Source organism: Callorhinus ursinus, unplaced genomic scaffold (genome assembly GCF_003265705.2).
Source record: "Callorhinus ursinus isolate GAN/ISIS: 27379988/994484 unplaced genomic scaffold, GSC_fseal_2.0 scaffold10, whole genome shotgun sequence".
Lineage (NCBI taxonomy): Eukaryota > Metazoa > Chordata > Mammalia > Carnivora > Otariidae > Callorhinus > Callorhinus ursinus.
The window spans coordinates 41,540,840-41,562,007 of record NW_027397072.1 but is presented as its reverse complement, the minus strand read 5'-3'; the positions used below and the strand labels follow the sequence as shown (position 1 = coordinate 41,562,007).

At 40.7% G+C, this 21,168-nt stretch overlaps 1 pseudogene; it reads right to left on the bottom strand.

Annotated features, from left to right (window-relative positions):
• Positions 1-8,730: 8,730 nt before the first annotated feature.
• LOC112821358 (U4 spliceosomal RNA) lies at positions 8,731-8,795 on the bottom strand (annotated as a pseudogene).
• Positions 8,796-21,168: the final 12,373 nt, after the last annotated feature.

The window sequence follows — 21,168 nt, the reverse complement described above, 5'->3', positions numbered from 1 at the left end:
GCCAGCCTAGAACAATTAATGGAAGAAACTTGAAGGGACTGGAGGCTCCATCATTTTTTCCGGCATGTTCTGGAACCAAAGCTTAATGTCATTATAAGTTTTATTTGCTGCCCATATCCCTTTATTTGTACCTGTGGAGGGAATGAATTTGTGTATTGACTCAATATATGAGAGAGTGCATTTGTTTGTTTGTTTACTTATTCTTCTTGTAGTCATTTGTAGGGAGAACCCAGTATATAAGAAAAGTGACTTTCCCAAAAGGAAATGGAAATAGGAGCCCTTTGGCAAGGAAAAGAAAAGTCAGGGAGACAGAATAGGGAAGGACAGAGAGGAGAATCGCTGTACCCTGCTAAGCACTCTAGGTTGAAACCCAGGGTAAAGAATGCTCTGTTGGTTTTAGAAACAAGCAAACAGGTCAGGGGACTCCAGGGCCCTGGCACTCACTCCTCCATCTTTATAATGAAGACTGGGGACCTTTGCAGTTCTCTTAGACAATCTCCCTGACTAGCATGACTCTATCTAGATGGCGGAAAAGAAAGAAGGGATGAGACTACACAGAGAGAAGGTCATTGATAATGCCCCAGGGTTTCCTCAACAGCCTGGACTGGGGATCGGGAAGTCCCTGCTTGCACCCAGTCAGTAGTTGGAAGACAGTTGAGGTGGGAACCACAGGCTGGCAGTGGGGAAGCAATTACGGAAGCCCAGCATGAGCCAAGAGCCAAGTAGACCATGACACAGAGCCTGTAACCCCAGTAAGAGCTGAGGTAAAGCAAGTTAGCTGACGGAGAAGGGGCTCAGGGCCTTGAAAGTATCAAGAGTGTAGACTGTGCAAAATTCACCAACTAGATTTCAGCAGCAGGACACTGAGTACTGACCAGGACAGAGGCCGTCAGGTCAGAAACCAGCCAAGACTGGGGCAGAACCAATTTTGCATGTAGACTAGTCAGCCCTCCAACCATTGTGAAAAAGATGTGTAGTTTCCCCGACAGCCAGACATGACGGGGATATGTGGAATGAGAAGGGAGTAACTTCGTCTACGGCCATACCACCCTGAACGCTCCCGATCTCGTCTGATCTCGGAAGCTAAGCAGGGTCAGGCCTGGTTAGTACTTGGATGGGAGAGGGGAGTAACCTCTAGTCCCACTGGTATGCTCTGGCTAGCTTATATAGGCCTAACACAAGGGGCCAACTGTGCACGGTGCTTCCAGGCCTTTGGAAATTGAAATGCTAAAAATCAGGACTTTTTTCCCCAAAGGGAGCTGATTGTTAACCTTTTACCAGCCTGCCACTGCCTAGTCCTCACACCTCCCCCTTCCTACCTCCAGGTAGAAGGAATGAGGAGTTTGGTTTCTCATGACTAGAGTATTAGCAAGCACATGGAAGAATGGCTGCTCAGAGTAAACTTGGTAAAGAAGAAGAAACAAGCTTACTCTATGCAGGATGTAGATTATCCTGGAAGGTAAGGAGGGCTAGATTATAGAGAACTTTAAATGTCACAGCAAGGAATCTGGCCTTTATTGCTTAATCATTAAGAAAACTTGAAGTTTTGTGGAAAAGAACAGCATCATGAAATGGGTATGGAAAAATTACCTTTTAGGATATATCAAATTAGATGAGGTAGTGGGTAAAAAAAAGAATATTTTTAGGAACTTCAATAATACAGTCTATTAAATTGTCTTAAGAGTGAGGGGACGATGATGTGGAAACTAAGCAGATAGAAAAATAGATGTAAAAAAGTACAGAGCTGTGTTAATCAACCCTAAGTGACTTGTTTCACGTACATATCTGCCATATATCCTTGTTTTCCTACTTAGATCACTTCCTAGGTCAGATTTCAAGTCAAACTGTTTCAAAGCCCCTACTGAAAGCAGATGATCAATCTCCATCAAAGTCACCTGGGTGCTTGTTGTTATGCAGATTCCTGGGTTCCGGTCCAGACCTATTAAATCTGGTGGGGCCTAGCAGTCTGTGTTTTAACTGATGCTCCTGGGTGATTGTCATGCACAGTAAATTTGGGATCAGTTTTCTCAATGTAGTCATTTTGTGGTCTGGCACTTTAAACGCATTCTGATATTTAGCTGAGATTTATTGGAGTGGGAGGAGGCAGTGGAGTCTAACTGCATTATACATATGGTTAATATAAGTTTTAAAATATGGGCTTTCACCTTACTCACTCATTGGCCACAGATGGCAAGCTTAAAACCATCTCTTTCAGGGAGTTCCTCAATTTTTCCTCTTTCCAATTCATAGAACTCTTCCTTCAGGCTTTGGGTATATGAATCAGTTTTTCTAAATTGTCTGAATTATTGCCCCTCCAACCCTATGTCCACAGTGTGGCTGGGAAGTGACCTTCTCTGGGCCTTAGGAGGCGGGTGCTTGGAACAGCTGGCTCCAGATTTGGATTCAGTCTGGCTCTGATACTAGTTTTGTGACCTCCTGCTAGTCAATTTCCAGCCTCACTTTCCTCAAGTATATAAAATGAAAAGGGGAAAAAAAAAATCTTTAAGAGGATAAAAACGAGACTACTCTGTTTAAGAAACTCTAGCTCCCCCTTTTCTCATTTTCTTTGCATCCAGATCAGAGCTTCTGTGCTGGCAGTCACCCTCACTGACAAGGCAGAGAGCCCACCCACCATCCCCCAGGGGCTTTATTTTAGTGCGCCAAGCTCAGTCACTGCCTCTAGTCACACCTCTCTGTGTGGCCCTGGTACTTGAGGGAAGGCTCTTCTCGCAGCCCTTCTCTCATGGGCTTCCCCCTCCGCTTCTTCAGGGGGCCTCTCCGTCTCTTGTCAGTCCTGCTCACTTCTTTCCAACCCTGGCACCACCGGCACACCTGGCCCAGATGTCTCATCTCCAGAAGAGGTGTTTATGTTCTGACAGCAACCCTCTGGACCCAGAGACGCTCTAACGCTGACACCTCTCACAACGCTGAAAACAGCTTACGCCTTACGTGCCCACATTCTCGCTCCTGCTTGAGGCCACGGGCACTTTCCAGGGCAGGGATTTTGTCTTGTTTTGTTTTCTCCGTAGCAGTCTTCTTGTTGCATTCTCCCTTTCCCCACCCGCTCTCCCCGGTTCCTCAGCCTACGGCAGTGACTCACAAGGCTCCTCATCCGAGACGGTGACCCATAGCATGTTCCTCCATTTCTCTGATTAGAAGAAAGCAGTGCCTCGGGTCTCTGCTTTTTGTTCTCTTCATGTCTCTCCGGTGTGAACACTCGTATCGGTTTCACATCATCCCCCATCTGGAGGACCCATAATACCCTTGGGAACACCTGAAAGAAACCAGTGCAGGAACATGGCACATTTTCTGGAACGCTGATTTTATCTCAAGATTCGGGAAATAGGGGAATATATGAGAAAGAAGTAACACAATATAATAAGAGGATAATTTAAATAACATTTTAATTTAAATATACCTGATTATATGTTGATTTATATATCACTCAAGATCCAAGTAGGAAATAAATGGCATGACCAAATGGTGAAGATGAGCAGAGTCTAATAAAGGACTAGTTACAGATGAACGGGTTGAATGAAGGGGAACCAACAAGGGGCAGTGAAGCACCCTAACAGCAGGGGTGCCTTCTCACCCTTGGACCAGAGGGAGCCTGGGATAATCTGCAGCTGTAAGAAAGAACCCCCCGGCTGGAGGTGGGACAGTTGGTAGCAAGGATTCACTGAAGATAAAGCCCCACAGGCAGACAGCCATGTAAATAAGTAATCTGACCTCTCTGTCCCTCTGCACTCTGACATTCCATTATCCTTTGGCCGAATCCAACCATAAGCCGGAGGGCAAGGGCAGCCTGTTAGTGCCCTCCGTAGAGGCTGGCTGGGGGGCCCAGAGAAAGGTGGAGGAGATTAGCAAGTGAATCTGGAAGAGCAAACAGAATAGACAGCCCAGAGCAGAAAGCAAAAGTTATACCAATTTTGAAGCTTAAAGAATGAAACTGGAAATAAAATTTGAGCTTAAGAAAAGCCCACTTTGGCTCATCACTATGTTCAGAAAAAAAAAATCTAAGGTCTGCTGCTTACTGGAAACCTGACAGAGTTGAAGATGAAGGCTTAACATAAAATATTTTTCAGTGGTTACACAAAATGAATGTAGTAGCAACAGCTTCATACTAATCACGGAGCTGCCAGAGAATTTTAGGCCTTTTAGTGCCTCAGAGTTACATGCAAAGTGCCCGGTAGTCTGCCCCACCATGTTCTCTGTCTATCATCATCTGTAAAGCTATGACCAGAGGAGACAGCTCCCAGATGTTCTGTAGAGTCTATTCTGGAGACTTGTTCCATCACTTCAAAAGGGGTTCTGTGTCCAATTCACTTGAGAAGCCTTAACTATTATATTTCTGGTTTGAAGATTCCTAAAGCAGATCAGAATTCTAAAGTTTCTAAGAACTTCCAGTGTGGTCAAAATACTGTTTTAGGTTTTGGAGCCAAATTACCCGGGTTTCCACCTAATCTCTAATTCACTCCCTGTGTGGTCTTAATATCACGAAGTTAGGTTTCTCCACACGTGAAGCAGAGACACTTAATGTACTTACCTCATAGAATCATGGTGAAAAGTAAGAAAGAAAACTTTTCAAGTGTATCTTGATACAGTTAAATACTCAAACATGGCAGCTGGTGGCAGTACTAGTAACGTTAGTATTTTTATGATTATCACTACCTGTTTAATTTAACCCAGAGATTTCCCAAAGGAACCTGAGCAAATCGAGCTCACACTCAAGTATGTGTTAAGATCATATGGGGTTAGTATACTTTGCTGAGACATGATACTTAGGAAATCCCAACCTGCATTTTCTCTCCATGGAAGGCAGTGGGTTTCCAGAGCAGACCTTTCCCCAGCCTTTATCACCTGAGAGTCTTGTTAAAAGGCAGATTCTGATTCAGTCGGTTCGAATGGAGCCCAGATTTCTGCACTTCTTACAAATACCCAGGCAGTGCTTATGCTGTTGGTCCCTGGCCCCTGCTTTAAGTGTCAAAGTCTGAGATAAGCTTGCTCCACTTGAGAGGAGAGAAAAGGACTTTTTTTTTTTTTTACTACTCTTGTGCCTACAAAACTGAACCTCTAGCTCTGGGAATTGGTGTCAGAGATCAGTGTTTGATGTATGGATTAAATCCAAGAGAGTAAGCTTCTAGAGCAATTTCATGAAGGAACAGGATTCCAGGAGGTAGGATAGAGAGGCTCACAAAAAGGAGAGAAAGAGATGCCCCAAAGACAAACTTGTATGTATCCAAAGTATCACTTTGCCTAGACCAGCTTTGAACTAAAGGGAGAACCCCCACATGCCCACAACATTGACCACGCAGAACCCAAACACCACCCTTCCCTACGTGCACTTTGATCACAATATTTTTTAAACAGTATCCGTCTTGCAAAAGTTTAAAAAGCAGTAAAAGTCATGCATTCTCTGCATTATGCTGAAAATGACACTAAAGATATAATGGATGGCTTCACAGAAACTGAGCTCATTCTCTTCCAAAGACAAAGTCTCTTAGCATTTTTTTACCTCACATCATGATGGCCTTTCCACAAACAAATGGAAAGTGTTGGTCTCCATGTACATGTGGGCAGGAATATTAACCCAGACTGCTGCTATTGCAGAGGTTTTAATAACAGTTAGAAAAAGGAAGGTGTGGCAGGGTCGTTTTGGTCTTCTCAACACAAGAAACAAAGGGAAGTTCACTATTTCAGAACCAAGCACTCAGGCTGTGCTTTTTAAAACCTGTGCTTTGCTCTTGTAAATCTGGAATCAGTAACATCCCCAAAGTGCTCCAGGAGCTGCCTTAGTTAGCCCGTGCCTCTGCTCTAAATGTGCGAAGTTGTCTGATGTCTCTTCCTTCAGAGCCTCCTAAGGCTTTTATCGTGTCATTTCTAGAAGCCAGCCGAATGCCCTTCACACATGCTCTCTGCCAAACAACCTACTCTCCTCAGTCTCTTCAAGACCTGGAGAGGCTCTGACACATGGTGACAAGGACTAGTCTCTAGGATTGGATAGAGCAGAGTCTGAGGGCTCCCTCCCTAGTGATATGACTTTGGGTGTCTTACTCTACCTCAGTGAGCCTTAATTCCTTCATCCGTAAAGTGACAATAATAAATGTGGCCCCATCTTGGTGTTTCTCTAAGTATGACAAGTTTGCTAGTGAAATAGTATTCACTGCCTGAGGACAAAGCCATTCATTCATCAAGTCAAAAATATATTGACTGAAGTGTCACTGTAACGAGGTGATATAGGAGAAAGGGGACTCTCTCAGTGGAAGCTTCCCAGTGATATTTATAAGGATTTTTATAGCTTTTACATATAGTTCCTGACCATTGCTCCACAGTCCAATCCAATTTATGTTAAGCATGTTTTGTCTTATCTAAGTGGTAGTTGTTTTTAACAATAAGAACCATACCCTTATGGCTTTTGTAATCTCTACCCATCATATCTAAATAGATTGGTTACTTGACAAATGCTTTGTAAACTCCAAAATTGAGTCAGAAGAGGAGGTAAGATAGAGGGAACAAAAGTGACTACTCTAATTCTCTTCCAGATTACCTCATTTTTGTTTATTCTCACAATATCTTGGTAGAAAAGATATAATAAAAAATACATATATAAATCTTCCCCGTTCCTTCCTTCCCTTCATTCATTCTTTCATTCCTTCTTCCCTTCCTCCCTGTTCTCCTTCCTCTTTCTTTCCTTCTTTTCTCCCTCCCACTCTCCCTCTCTTCCTTTTATCTTTTTTCATCAAAGAGAACTCAGAGACTAAGAGAAGCAAATGAACAAGTACATGCAAGTATGTAAAACTGCAAAGCCCATGTTCTACTTATCTCCTCACATTGCATACTGAATAAAGACCCAATTATGTAATTTCTGTGAAAGATACAATGGTACTTAAGGGGAAATAATTTCTACTCCATCTCTAAGTAAATTAAACTACCAGGCTCTTGGTGATCAGTATCCTCTAGTAGGAAGTATCTGGGTACCCAAAGGATTTCCCTGGATGATCTTCCAGTCTATGTGCAAAGAAGATGCAGTCAACACACACACACACACACACACGCACACACACACACACACACACCCTCTGCATAACAACCAAAGAGTCTAGAATAGTAATCACAATAGCACAGTTCAATAGAGAAATCTTTTGAAAGGAAGGGAATTTTGTCCAGAGAATGTGCTAATTGCCCTTGGGAGTGTGACTGACCAATAACTGTACTTGACTTGGAAAGACCAGAGGGGTTCAACCTTCAGCCCTACAAGAGCCTTAACACGTATCTTCTTGACAGAATGACACAGCCAGTTAACTTTCCACTCTGTTCCATGGAATGCGATTGTACAACCTACAACGAAAGGAAGGAAACTAGTTTTAATTATCTACTTTATGTAGGGTAAGATATGTCACTTACATTGTTTTAGTTAATCCTTACAACCATGCTATTAAAATAAGTCCTAGTATTTCCATTTCACACATAAAATACAGACTCAGAGATACTGTGATGTGCCCAAAGTTTAACAAATCACACAGCAAATACTCAAATCCAAATTCCTTGACCTAACAACCCTTATTTTTTTTTCACTATATCACTGAATCAGACATGAGATATGGTCTTTTACACAGAAGTGAGCCACTTTTGATTTGCCATTTTAAGCCATGTGCCCCCTGGTTTGAGAACAGGTGACCTCAAGCCATATGCCCCCACACACCTAAACCTCCCTTCAGATAACCAAAAGCCCACTAATGCTGAAGAAGTTTAGAGAATAACCTGAGTGTTGGGAGAAGTTTAGATTAGAGTTTCCCAAAAGTGAACTGTTCATGAACCATCTTCGTAATATTATACCATATCCTCATTCCAACTGTACCATTTTTTCTATATTTTTCTTTCTTTAGATTAATTTATTTTATCTAAAATTAATATATTTCCAAAGAAAACTTTATATTACCACCACAAATGGAATATCGGCATCAACAAATTAATTTCATGGTAATTAAAATCTGTGTACTCCTTAATATCCTCAGGCATGCCATCAAGAGAAGGCTTACCACACTTTAGAAAATACTGCTTCAGGCAAATCTGACTCACTTCAGGAATAAATCACAACCTTAATTCATTTGCATCTCACTTTAATGGTATTACCCAGCTGGCATATTTCAGTATTATAGAATGTGCCCTTTGGAAATTCAGTCCTGGTTTCCTTGGTCAAGATGAAGAGCTGTCTTCTTCTTTCTCCTTTGTCTTTCTCAGTCTCTCTCATAATGGCTTTATTGAGGTGTGGTTCACATACCATAAAATTGACCCATTTCAAGAGTATAACTCAATGGTATATGTTGGTTTGCAGCCCTCTCAGGAGCTTCTAAGGTGTGATCTGAAACTGGCCCCCAAAAATGGAAGACAGGAAGAAACTAAAGAAAGAGGCAGGCCCCTCCAGATTGGTAGGTAGCAGTTTTAATAAGCAAAGGGAACTTACATGCAAGGCTTATTTTGGGCTACAGCAAGACAGATGGATCCCTGCACCCCCTCCAAATCTTAAAAATTTAAAAAGAAGCCCTAACTTGGCTCAGTCACATATACCATGTAGGTGTTTTCAACACAACATCACCATCTCAAGGCTATGTCTTTGGAGCAGCCCCTGGAAGCAGGAAAGGCAAGCTGAACCCACATTCCAGGACAGGGATGGGGGTGAGAGCCTCTAAGTGCCCAAATCCAGCTCATGGGTCAGTCAGCAGTCATGTCTTTTTTAGCAATAATCGCGCCTCGGATAAACCTCATTGGCTACGATACTGCCACTGCGCAAAGCTAGCAGTCATGTCTTTTTGATGACATTTCCCAACAGTATACTCACACAGTTGTACATTCATCACCACAATCCATTTTATAACATTTTCATCACTGCAAAAGGAAACCCCATATCCTTTATTAGCCATTCTTCTTCTCCCACTACACCCCAGCCCTAAGCAACCGCTAATCTACTTTCTGACTGTATGGATTTGTATGGAATCATGCAATATGTGACCTTCTTAACATTTAACGTAATGTTTTCCAAAACTAGCCCATGTTGTAGAATATATTGCTATTTTATTACTTCTTATTGCTGAATAATATTCCATTGCATGGAAATACCAGTTTGTTTATCCATTCATCAGTTGGTGGACATTTGGGTTGTTTTCACTTTTTGGCTATCATGAATGATGCCATCGACATTTATGTATACATTTTTATGTGGATGTATGTTTTCATTATTTTTGCATTATATGCCCAGGAGTAGAATTGCTGAGATGATAAAGGGCCTTAGCAGTGCCTGGGGTTATGTTTTAAATTACCTTTTTGACCTCAATTAAATCACTCAAACATAATTATATTCTGCCTTAATTCACACATTGTAAAACTAGACAAACAAATGCTGCTGTATTTACTACAGAGGGGTCTCCCAAGACAGAAATGATCTAATGGTGCGTGGACAGAGACTGAAGAATCTGGATTCTGCCACCAGCTAGCTAAATGTCCATGAGCAAAGCACTTTACCTACTAGCTTCCATTATCTTTATTTGGAAAATCTATCTATCTCTCTGTCTGTATATAGCACTACCCCTCAATTTGAAACAACAAGATATTATTGTCTCTCATGGTTCTGTAGGTTGACTGGACTCCGTTGGGTGGTCCCAACTGGTGTCCCCCATAAGGTTGCACTCAGACAGCTGGGGTTGGAGTCATCAGAATATCCGACATCAAAGGTGGCTTGAGAAGTGGCCACCTAGTCTCTGTTTTTATACTTCAGCTCAGGGTAATTTATTTCAGATTCATTTGTACATCAGTACTTTCACATGGTGCATCTTTATGGCCAGGACTGTTCAATAGATAAAAGATGAGAAAACAGAGATTCAAATATGATAACGTGCCTGAAAAAAAACATGGCTATGAGTATTTAAAAAATCCCAGGAATTGTCCTAATCCTGACCCAGTATTCTTTTCATTACAACATATTACTTCTCAAATTCTAAGGGATCATGGTCCATTACTGAAAAATTTGATAAAAATGCTTTCCCTTTTTGTACCAGAACTTGCTTCCCAGTAATATGCAACAACTGACCTTTACACAGCCCTCTATGATCTAGGTTAAGATTAGATTAAATCTGTCTTCTACCTGAGAGTTCAAATACTTGAAAACCCAGTTATCTTCTAAAATACCATCTTCTCCCAGTTCTCAATCATATGCATGTTTTTTTTTCTCTTAATGGCCTGTAACTATTAGTCAATGAATGTTTCTAAGAGGTATATTTAGTTATTTTTTCCCGAAATCAGACATTAGGTTTTTGGATCAAAGGCATAGTATTATTGTGTTACAGCAACAAATGTGCTGGTTCCCCACAACCCAGTATCTCTCTTCAAGGTGATACAATGGGAGCCAGATGTCGCCCTGCAGGCACACGTGATTTTTTCTTTGGCACTACAGAGGAGAATCCCAAAATTATGAATCTGGGAGCTCATATAAGAACTACCACTAAGCGCCCACTCTCCTTCCAGAAAGACTAAGATAAATCTTTGCTCCCTACTGTTTTACAATCCTTTTAATTATAAACAGATGGCCCCAGGGATTTTATACCCTTTTGAAATATAAAAACAATACTCCTGAAGATAAATCTCTATCTATGGAGATCTCTATTCAACCACTGTGTCACATCCATGTTTGTCCTTTTTACTTAGTGTTCTTTGCTTAGAAGGCCATAATTATGTAAAAAATATTTTTCTTTAAGTTCCGCATTAGTGTGCCAAGGATTCAGTCTTCAGTACACTGATTATTTCTGGTTATAAAATCTGCCTAGTGTTTTTCCTGCACCAGATACTACATAGATGCTGTTGAATCTTCAGGCTCTCCTTCAGCACAAAAGTGTCCCTTTAGCTTCAGCTTTTCAATCTACATTTGCAGTTGACATCTCCATGAAGATGTTTTTTGGGCACCTGAAACCCAATATGTTCTATAACAAACCATCTACATTCCCTTCCTAAACCATTCATCCTCAACTTTAGACACTTATATATTGGAAATGTAGAGTCAAGGAAGTAAAGAGAGACTGATAATCACTTTTGTCTTCTCCAATTTATGGTTATGTCCTTACTTCCTTTTAACAAACATCTACTGGGTACCTTCTGTGTGCCAGGCACTAAGAATCCAGCAGTGACCAAAGCTATCAAAATCCCTGCTCACAGGGAGTTTATTAAAATAGAGAAAGACAATAGGCAGAGAAGCAAATGATAACCTAGTATTACAGATGGAAATAAATGTTTTGAAGAAAAAGAGATCTGGGTATTTCTATTAACTATATCACCATTTCTGTTTACTATATGGCCATTGTATTGTGAAACATCAGCTTTGGCTGCTGACACAGGCTTGGATGCCTGAAACTGAACAGCTGAGTCATACAGGAAAATGATAGACCATTTCAACCCAACAGCATTCCTTAAAAATATGGTTCTGGCCCCAAATATAAACAAGACCCAAAGGTGTATGCTTTGAGGCATCCAGAGACAGATACTGCCCTTTTCCATCCCCTTCTACTGCACATCTCAAGAGGAGGGTGGCCCCCTGCACACTTGAGTGTCAAGGTGACATAGGAGCTGAAGAGACAGGGAAAGGAAGGCAATGAGAACAAAGTAGTTTGGGGCTTAGAGTTTTCATGAACCATCTGCTTCATAATGCACCGAAAGAAATTCACCATATTCAAGTCAGAGAAGCTCTCACCTCACTTAAGCGAGGTTTGATCACATGTTTCCACTACAAAACAAATTTGGCTGGGGCTATTCATCATAGCCCCATCCTGTGCCCACTCATCTTAATATGTACACAGAGAACTTACAGAACTCTCTAAGAATCATGTAAAAACCATGCAAACAGTGAGATAGATAATAAACATGATAGACAGACAGTGGAGATTAAGCCTATGGATAACTGGCAGTACTATAGGGAAATCTAGAAAATGGGACAGAAGCAATAATCCACAGTAAAATGGAAAGAGAAATTCTAGAAGCAAAGAATGAGTGTTAAAACCACAACCGAAGGTTTATTCACTGTCAGGTAAAATTCACAAAAAGATACCAACATCTAAAGCTACTCTTAAAATAGTTAGATTTCAAGCATAAAGACCAAAAAAAGTGAACATTTTTAGCTCCTTATGAACACAGACCCTGAATATTAAAATTCTTCATCAGCATTCTGATCCTAAGGATGTGCTACTCATGTACAACCCCGGGAAGAACCATTTGATTTTGAAGTGATCCAGGCAGGGGTGTATATGCAGGGTATATGGAAGTGGAAGAGCAGGGAAAAGCAGGGGACAGTTAATACAATGCATTAATACAGCAGAAGAGTTTAAATATTTAGGAGGGAAATTGCTTCCAGAGCAACATGGCATGAGCCAAAGTTAGAATCTTTAGTAATGGTCTCTTCTCCCCTCTTTTTCACACAACCAACTACCTCTTCGAAATAGGACGAAAAGGGGTGGGGGGGGGAGATGGCTGGAGAGATAAAGGAGAATAATAAGAAAATACGTGTAAAAAGACAAAGCTGAATTTTAACAGGAGAACGTGGAGCTTTTTTCTAAATTTCTCTTCACTTCTCGATGACAGGTCTTCAGAAGCTGCTGTTCTCCATTTCTCTCCCTTTGTTTTTCACAGGCTAAATCCTAGCTAAATCCAGATGACATGGCAGAAATTGATATTATCTGTAATATTCAGATAAATACTGCTTCTAGAATAGGGAGATGCAATACTGACCACAATTAAGTCTTAACCAAGGTTCGGCAAGAAAATTAGTGCCTCGAGTGGACAATAGTCTCACACTTTGTCATATCTCCTCAGCAAAATAACTTTTTTTTTCATATACTTGCATTTGTAGCCTTTTTCAGATCCTTCATGCTTGGATCTATTTTCTGGATTGAGTTGTTTGTTTGTTTGTTTGTTTGTTTGTCCTAGAATCTGAACATCAATAGTTTCTGACATTTCCCTTAAAACACTGACACATCTTAGAGTCTAAGCTCCTTTGCTGCCTCTTGAATCTGATTCTGCACTGTGAGAACTGCCCATGAGATAAGGGGAAGCTTTGGTCAGAAATCCTCTCCATCCGGAGCCCAGATGTGTAATTTTCGTAAACAGTATCAATCAATAAATTTAATTGACATTAAGCAGAAGGAAAATAAAGTAAGTTGATAATTTTTAAAAATTTTTTGACACGTTGACAGTATGTGGTCAAGACCTGAACTTTCTTATAAAAATTATTATTTTCTTTAAGAATAATGTATCAAGAGCTTTCTGCAACTGAGATTTCTGGCCTGGGGAAATTGGCAGAAGAGAATTTTTCCAGAGATGTACTCACCCATATAAAGTTGTATCTTAACTGGAATGCAGGGAGAGAACAGGCATGCAGATAGAGCAAGCAATTTCTTTCAGAGAGATCAAAATGTTTCTGTGAAGCTGCTACAACTTCCACTCTAAGGATACAATTGCTTAGTCTTCAATGCAGAAGCACCGACATAAACAAAGCATGTAATAGAGGAGATGGGGGAATGCAAAATAAACATATTAAGGAAGGATTGGCAGAAAAGTCAGTTTCCAGAACAAAATCATAAGGAATATTTCCCCTTGCATTTTCCACTAGATTTGATTTCTCAAAGATTTCAGATGTCTCCTCTCATTTGGAGAATTCAGTTTCCCTATTTAGAATCAGTCTTATTGTAGTGAACTCGTTAGGAGTCTGGAATCAACAATCACCGGAGTTTATCCACAGTGGAGACCGAGCGGAAACCTACACTGCCACCTCCCACCTCCTCCCACACACACAATGAGGTGCTCCTCCCCCCTCCCTGCTCAGGTGGAGTCAGAAGAGGCCAGTGGAGAGACAAGACTTTCATAATCACCCAGTAGTAATGAGACTACCACCAGTGCACTGTCAGTAGAAACCATACGGGGTATTGGAACTCCCACCCTGCCAAGCAGTAATAAGACTCCTGTCCAAATGTCAACAAAGACTAGGGAACTGGGTTTCTATAGCCACCTGAAAATAACGAGGCATCACCCTCCCTTCTGCTGAAGTGGTGTCAAAGATCTTCTTCAGCTAAAAGAAAAGGTTTAAATAGGATCTAGAGTTATAACAATACAAAAAGCTACAGGTTAAAAAAAAAGAAGGATTCATCATACTGAGAATCAGGAGGATTTCAAAACAAAATGAAGAGACAGTAGGTGCCAATATCAAGATGGCAGGGTTGTTAGGATTATAAGTGTGCTCCCTACCAGGTGGCACGTTATAATGTTATAATGTAAGAAGTCTCGGACAAACTTATAAACTCTGTTGTGGGTGGTCATTGAGAGCATGTGACCAGCATTTGCCCTTTGAGCTGTCTGTCCCTGGCAATCAGAGGCTCCACCCTCCCCTGTCCTTGGAATGTGCCTTCTGCTTGGGGGGAGGGGGGGCTAATTGTGTTGGCATTTCTCACTCTCAGAAGCTGCCCCAAGGATAGCCTTCAGATGGGGAGGTGGTGTTGAGACCATGTGGGCGTGATTAAACCCAATTAAGGCCTCTATAATAAAGCTTTAAGATTTGGCCAGTGAGTGCAGAGATCTACTTGTCTTGGGGCTGCCTAAAACAAGCTGCATAGTTCCCTTGATTTTTTAAATCTGCCACCTACCTCATCTGGAGTGGCCTGCCTCTTTCTTTGTCCTTCCCTGCCCTGTGCTTATAAGGGCCGGTTTCAGATAATATCCAGCAAACTCCCAGGAGGTTTCCAAACCAGCAAATACATACAAACAAGCAGGTACAAAAGCAATCACATGACATTCTCATTCTCTGTCCTTGTAGACAATGACAAGCACCTTTTGTGAAAGTTTTATTCCCAAGTAAAGGCGACAATATTTTGACAACAGGGCCAGCTAAACTCACAGTCAGAGCAGATGCCAGAGTTTTCTGTTGAGTGGGGAGACAAACAAGACCAGATGAGTCCTAGATTGATTTTGGAGTGCCACCCAAAAAACTACTGGGCTCCCCAGATTCCGGCAAGAGCAGAGATACCCCATACAGTATTTCTAACGACCCACATGTTTGGTCAGTACTCATTTCACCAATGCAAAAATTATTTCTAACATCTCATATGCTAATTAGCAAATTGCCTAGTGCAGTGATTCTCAAATTAAATGCTCACAGAATCCACTGGGAGTCATGCTAAAATGCAGACTCTGATTCATTATGTCTGGGTTGAGGGCCTGAGATTCTACATTCTAACAAGCTCGTAGATAATGCCTGTTAGTGGTCTCTGAACTACACTAAATAGCAAGAGGCTAGTGCAGATTTAGATGGTGATATTGAAGTGTCAGTTTCAGCCTCCTTTGAAATGTAGACGCCTGATTAGGATCTTTAAAATGCTCAGGAACTACCTTTGGAATGTGGACTTGAAAGAGATATATCAAGTGTTAAACAGTTACTTTGGTGCAAAGTTAATTGTCTCACCCACATATGTACCACACAGCTTATACTGATGTGTTTTAAAGTGAAGTACACACAGTATAATGGCCCACTCAAATACTGTGGGCACAAACAAACTGTCCATTTGGGAGAGAGAAGGAGAGAGACAGAGACGAGAGGGAGAGGATAGAGGAATGCCACTACTTGATGTAAAATTTTGTGCAAGCTCTGCCCTCCTGGCTCCACTTTCTCATAGCAACCCGAGAATTTCCAATGCAGAGCACAGAAATTACGCGTCTCTCTCCTAGCTCAATTCCCTCAGACATGTCCCATATAAGCATTAAGCTGTATTTTTTTTTCCAGTGGGGAAAAGATAGGCTTACTGGATGACATTTTATAATGACCTTTATTTATTAATAGGTTTGCACCTAAAAGCAGTGTTCCTAGTTACTGCTATTGGAACCATATATGAATTGCTGTTGTTAGGATCCATCAACATTAAATACAATAGGCTCCCTTGATATCAATATGTATTGTTTATACCACTGCCACCTAATCAAATTAGAGGAGTTCTTATCCCAGCCAACAGAAAATTAATATGTATACTTGTACAATATAATCTCATAAAATATTATTGCTTTGGTTAGTAACAAAATACATTAAGATATATTTTCTGCCATTAGGTGTACGAAGATATATCCACACATATCTATTGATAGTTACATTGTGCACTGATATTATCCTGAACGCAGCTCAAAGTCTCTATTTTACTAATGGCCTCAGAGTAGTAATTTTCAACATAATTCAAGGCTTTGACTCTGATTCCAAATAATTCATAAGCTTTGCATTTGGAATTTTTGGTTACTTCATTCTCATCTCTGATTTAACCAGGTCACTTATTATAGAGACAATTACTTAGATTAAATTCTGAATTAAAAAAAATTTTAAACTCATGTTTAGAAAACTCATCTTACGTTTGCCAAGCACTTATACGAAAACCTCGGACATAAAGATTAATAAGATGAGAACATGAACCCTTGAGAATGCATCATATGGAAAGGGAGACAGAAACAAATGATAGTTGATCATTGTAATGGGGCAAAGTAAGTGTTCTTACGAGGTAGTACCAAGGGACGGGTAAAGAATAATGCAGAGTACTAAGTGATGTGTAAAGAATAATGCAGCGGAGGGGTGCTTGGGTGGCACAGTCGGTTGAGCATCTGACTCTTGGTTGTGGCTCATATTGTGATCTCAAGGTTGTGAGACTGAGCCCTGAGTGGGCCTCCACACTCAGCGTGGAGTCTGCTTAAGACTCCCTCTCCCACTCCCTCTGCCCCGCCCTACCACATTCTCTCTCTCTCTCTCAAATAAATAAGTAAATCTTTTTAAAAAAAAAAAGACGAATGCAGGGGAAGGAATAACCAACTGTTTGCATAAATCAGGAAAAACTTCAGAGACAGTTGCTAAACCTTGACAGAAGAGCAAGGGGATTGCAGAAAGTTGAGAGGAAGAGGAACATTCTTGAGAAAGAAAACCCATGAAAAAGAAAGACACAAAATTATAAATGGCACCATGTATTCAGAAATTGTCAAGATGTAGTGAGTGGCAGGCATTGAAGCTGGAAAGTCAAACCCTGCCATAACATAAGGAACCTAGCATGCCCAGTTAATGGCATCTGGGCTTTATTCAGAAGGCAGCACTTATCTGAAGAAAGTTCTAAAGAAAGAAAGTGATAGGAAATGCGATTTTGAGGAAGGCAAGTCTGTGGTAATATGGAGACTTACTTAGAGGAAACATAAATGAAGACAAGGAGATGAAGGGCAAGGCAAATGCAATGGCTTGAGCAAGACAGATGAGGCTGAATCTGTTCAATGACAATGGACACAGATTCTGGATTCCAGAGGATTATCTTGACCGATGTCTTGACAGGTGAGCGCCTGGATATGGGGTTGAGGAACAGCCACCCCTTGAACCTGTGTCATGTAAGATAGAGTTCTGATTGTTTGACTTAAAGTCTAATGCTTTCAACCTCCTCCTTTCTTTAACTCTCCTTTTTGAACAAGTTGGGTTCTTAGAAGGTGTTGGGTTGGCAAGAAAATTAACCTGACAGATGAATCATCCTGACAGTGACTATTACAGCCCACTTTGCATAACTGCCATGTAAGATACTTGAATTGTCCTAGGACTCAACTTGACTATGTGCCTCTGTATCTTGAGAGAAAAGTTTAGAAGAGGAAATGCAGCTACTGTTAATCCTCTAGTGAATCAGGGTTAAAGGTTGTGTTTGGCTTCATGTAATACTACTGTGAATAAACCACAGGATTATTACACACACACACACACACACACACACAGTTCTGCAGTATTACACAATTCCCAAGAATCTCATACTTATTGCAGACTTTAGAATTGGGGTCCAGTGTGCCGCACATGCAGAGGCTGCAATGTGGATGGAGCCCCCCAAGGGTCATGCGATGCGTTGGTGCTGAGTGAAGCAGGTAGTCCAGGCTGATACAGCTGCTTGAGTTCCATTTTCCTGCTATGCGATCTCTGACATGACCTTGCCTCCTGATTGCAAGGTGACTGCAACTCCAGAAATCGTGTCCATATCCTTGGCAGGAATAAAGCCGAAGGAAAATAGAGAGTCTTCTCTAAAGTCTCTGAGACAACCAGCTCAGGAACATTTGCTTGATATCATGACTAGAACAGAGTTACATTGCCTTCTGTAGCTGCAAATGAGTCTAGGAAAATTAGTATGAGGTTGCCCAGAGAAAATCAGAATTCTGTTGGTAAAGAACAAAGGAGTAAGGATATTATATAGGCAGAAAAGTCAGTGTCCATTATACCCAGTAATCGGAATTCCGACACTGTCTGAAGAGACTGAGGATGAGGAGGGGCTGAAGAACATGGCACCCCATACACAATCCAGAATGTTCTCCCTGATTTATCATCTATTATCTTACATATTTTATATATGTGTTTTATTGTCTGTCTTTCCTACTTGAGAATAAGTTTGATGTAGGCAGGAATTTTTCTCTTTCGTTATATCCTGTATTCCCCAGTGGTTGGAACTGTGACTGGTACAAAGTAAATACTTAGGGTTTGTTACATGAGTAAATGAATATTCAACCCAGCCAGGGAATCAGTGGATCTCAGCTCTCCCTTGCAACATGGTGGAAAGGGCATAAGGGAGGAACTACATGTGTGCTACTGAGATGTCTTTGTTTACTTTCTGGAGAAATTCTTTAGAACTTTAAAAAGAAAGTTTCAAAAAACGGATCCTTAAATTAGTTGCATGGTCTCACAGATACCACTAATGGGATCTGTAGTAAGAAAAAAAAAATCAGATGGTAGAACTAAAAATAATACAACTTTTCTCAAAACCCATGCAGTTTGGAGCAATTCCTTAAGGCCAAAGGGCTCCAGCAGAAAATACAGGGCTAGAAATTGCCACTAGGAGGAGCAGCTGAGAGATCCTTCTTTTCCAAAGATGCCATTGTGAAGACCAGATGTACTCCAGCCCGGAAGACATCTTAATTTGGAGATTTCTGGGTTTCTGTGCCACCCCAAGTGATTACTTTCACAGGAGGAGAATATTGTCTCTGATTTTCTGCTTTACATGAGTGAGGAGACTCTAGGAATTGATATCCATTATGTACTTGACTGAAAAGAGAGAATGTCACTGTTCCCCCCTCTAACAAAAGGATCAGTGAGGCCCAGGAGGGGAGCCCTCAGAGAGGAAAGAATTAGAAATACAGGATGAGAATTCCTTGAATAGAAAGATGCCAAATAGAAACTTGACAGTTTCATAGCACAGAAAGTCCAGACTAGGAACTGTAGGAAAAGTGAACAACCAGTGTGTTAACCTACTTCCCTACAGAGTGTGAGGTCTGGCATCCTAAAGATCTACCAGGTGAAAATGCTAGAAATCATAATCTTCAGTAATTTGAGTGAACGATCTATTAATTACCTCTCATGATGGGATAGTAATTGCTTCAATTTTGGTCTGAGACTTGCCTTGAATTAAACTAACCAACTGCAGAGACATGGGTTATAAGGGCAAAACAAAAATTAAAGTACCTACCTTCTTATTATAGATGAGTCAACTGAAAGTGTTACACAGTTACTCTGGGATTTCACCTATGTTGATATTTTAGAGATTAAAAAAAATGTATTAGAATAAACTCTGTGCTTGTTAAATTCCATTAAAATGGCTTTACTGTGTAATTTTATTGATCTAATAAGTTATCCGATAATATTTTATAAAATCAAGATCTACACCTTAAATGCATTTAACATTGTTTCAGTGAACAAGAGGCATATTTTCTGCTTCTAGGTTCTCAAAAGTTGAAAATAAAAAGTGCAGTTTTAAACATAAACAGGTAAGGACATCAACATTGTAGATATAAAAATGAGCTTATAATGCAGATATAATATGAAAGAGATGGCATTTTGCCATCTGAAGAATTCTAGGCTCATGGAAAACCATGTTCAAATCCCTGAGATCCCATTTCCTCACTGTGTGACCTTGGGTGATGCACTGCGTATTTCTGAAATCCAGTCTCCTAATCTTTGAAATGAAGATTTGAATGTTTTTTTCTTAGTGTTAAGTGATTTAGTGCGAAAACTAGGCAAATATGCTTAGCATTCTGCCAGGCAAATAGCCGTTTCGTGATCATTGTTTGTCAAATATGAAACCAAGTAAGTATTAAAAGGGTTGAGGCAAGAGAATAAAACAAAACCATCCTGGCCAGCCTTTTCTATTTTAAAATAAGAAACCTATGTCTGAGATTTGATGGACCATGAAAAAACCTCCCACCTGGAATTATTTCCCCTCCTGTCCCTGCTTTTCAAGTAGAGGCTAAGAAATCTCTCCTGGGTGCAATTACTGATGAATAAGCCTGAATCCCACCATAGCAAAAGTAACAGTGTGACCTCTTTCTAGGGATTCATTTTTTTAAAGAAGATTTGGTAGTAGATAAGGGGTTTGCTTTTTGATGTTTGACCTCTCCTATTATACTCCGCTCGATTTATTATGCAACCATGATAAGCTCCAGGATGCTATTCTTTGGGACCTGTGACAGCCTTGGATAAATTCCATTATGAATCATGCAAAATGGCTTCTCTGAGTTGCTGTGGATTTAGACCCTCTGAAGAGTTACAGTTCTGTCTTATCACTCTTTGTGAAAATATTTCAAACAATCACACATGAAAATGTTTCTCCCAAATTCCTTCTTGGCTGAGTTGAATATTCATGCCGTGCAAAGAGCAAAAGGTAAACCTCATACATATTGGGAACAAGTTGTTTTCTAGTAATCAGTGGAGGAGGAAGGATTTCTGGGTTCACTGAAGACTGGCCCACTTCTAACCAGGTCTAGCACTCTAGATGTGGCAACCTTGTTTCATTGGCCTCTACTACCATTTCTTATCCATGCCACCTCCTGATAAATTCATAGCTCAGAGAATCTTGATTCCAGCCCTTGAGTGAAAGATTCTGCCATGTCACTGCCAAGTTTTGTTCATGCCCCTACCTCTAAAATGATTGACATCTGCTCATAAGATCAGGCATCAGCTGAAATCAGGATAAATACAATGCTGGCCATTACCTGACTCATACTAGATAAATTTAGAGATGACAACTTAATGCAACCACACTCCAAACAACCCCTAAAGAAGAAAAAGCAGATGTCCTAGGATTGGTGAAATTAACACTTTGGGTTTTAGGC